This window comes from Magnolia sinica, chromosome 9 (genome assembly GCF_029962835.1).
Source record: "Magnolia sinica isolate HGM2019 chromosome 9, MsV1, whole genome shotgun sequence".
NCBI classification, from domain to species: domain Eukaryota; kingdom Viridiplantae; phylum Streptophyta; class Magnoliopsida; order Magnoliales; family Magnoliaceae; genus Magnolia; species Magnolia sinica.
In genome coordinates, this window is record NC_080581.1 from 31,060,543 (window position 1) to 31,062,694 (window position 2,152).

Consider the following 2,152-nt stretch of genomic DNA (forward strand, 5'->3'; position numbering starts at 1 on the left):
CTGTCTCTGTCTCTGTCTCTCTCTCTCTCTCTCTCTCTCTCTCTCTTCTTTCCTTAATCCTCCCTCTCCCTCCCGATTTCTGCTCCATCTCTCTCATTCTCCTCCCTCTCTCTCTCCAATGCATCAGCCGTGAACACCCTCTTCTCTCTCTCTCTCTCTCTCTCTCTCCATTGCAGCAGCCGTGAATCTCCTGCCCGAAGAAACACATGCCGTGAAGCTCCTCTCCATAGGTTTGATATCTTCTTCTATTTGTATCTCTTTTCCTGTCTTTCAGATTTGATATACGCTAACTATTTGATGAAATGGCATGCTATCTGTTTGTTGAAATGACATTCATGGCAGGAGATATTTTTTTTAATAAAACACCCTAGATATGTATAACATTATTGCCACAAATTGTTGAAACTTAATGGTATTTCTACACCCCCTCCAATGTGAAACTGAAAAATTACTCGATGGATGTGGAATTACTAAGACATGTTTCATCGACATGGTTGCATCAGTTAAAATTACTAAAAAAATCCACACAACTTCATCATGTAAATGTCCTGGTGATGATCTGATCAAATTAAGGCCCACTCACATCAGGTGCATCACACCTTGATGGGCTCGTATTTTTCACCCATCGCGCTGCCTTTCTACTTCTGGAACTGAATATAACGCAACGTGCTAGCAAAGAAAGCATCCACAGATGGGTCTGGTGTCATGTTATCGCTTTGCATCTCGGTCGTGATCAGTTCAATCAAGCCTTGGATTACTGAGCCTGTAATCTGAGGATTCACTTTCTCGAAGAAATAAAGGTACTTGTTCAATATTTCTACAAATAGTGTGATCGGCCCACCAGTACCCCGCGTTATGCTGGCCATCTGTTGGGCTGCATTCACGATCCTTAGTGCATGCTTTAAGCAAAGCAGGACCCTTTCTCCATCCTTGATGTCGTCCTGATCATCAACCTAGAAGAGATGTGAACATGCATAAATTGCTCTACAATGATCAGGCTTCTTTAAAAGCTTTGCAGGGTACCCTGTGGCCTTATGTGTAAGTGAATCTCTGTTCTCAACACCAAATATATTCATCCTCTAAAGAGTCCCTATTATTAGATGTATGGTAGTCACCTGAGTTTTTGAATCCGCAATTTCTTCTTCATATAGTATAAAAGCTTGTGTGAAGAACTCCTATGCGACAGGCTCGAGATCATAATCATTAGCAGCCTCAACACACTGCAAGTACAATCTTAGAGCCAGTTCTGGTGATGGAACAAATGACAAGGCCTCAATAGTCTGATTCAAAAATTGAAAAATCTTCTTTCGTGTCACAGGAACCTCTTCCCTAGCAACATCTCCATCCTGTCCTTGCAATCGTCTGACCAACTTAAGAGCTGAAAATATTAGGGGAGGAACAATGAAAAGAAGACGTGTCAAAATGGCATGTATGTCCAACATATGAGCCTAGTGTCAGGTCTGGCACTACATATACATGAACATGCCTTGTACCTAAATCCAGGATGGTCCTTTCATTGGGTGGGCCAATGTTGGGCATAACCTGTTAGTTATTTTCTTTCTTAACTGCTATTTTCTCTGATGAATGTGGCCCACCTGATGAATGGCTTCCATTGACTCACGTGCCACCACACATCTTTATGGCTAAACCAACCTAACGATTGGACCCGATGTAACCCATGAGTTTCATATTGGCATGTCCACTGCTACTCACCATTGTAGTCTCTTAATTAAGATTAACTGTAATCCTGATTTTGGCAAATCCCATGTCCTCAGCTTCGAATTCGCCATGTTAGGGTGGTAGTTCCCTCTACAATTGCAATTTGTTTCGTTTTACTTTTTCCAACAATTTCTGTAATTACATATATGTGGAGGAAAGAATCCCTTCAATCGGTTGGAATCCAACATGGAGGATGTGGTGCTTAGCATATATATTTAGTAAGATATCATACCGACCCTAGAAAAACTTGGGAGTTTTGAAAGTGGACCACTAATGTTGAATTGGGAAAAACTCTTCTCTAAATAAGTAATCTTTGCATGATTTTTGAAAATTCTACGGAGAGTAGTAATTCCAAAATTGATGAATTACTTGCAAGTAATACTAGTAAGTGCAAAGATGGGGTGGTAAGCTTACATTTGCAAGTGGTTTCACA

General features: G+C 40.8%; 1 pseudogene; it reads right to left on the bottom strand.

Annotated features, from left to right (window-relative positions):
• Positions 1-593: 593 nt before the first annotated feature.
• Positions 594-1,442, bottom strand: LOC131254934 (vacuolar protein sorting-associated protein 35B-like; annotated as a pseudogene).
• Positions 1,443-2,152: the final 710 nt, after the last annotated feature.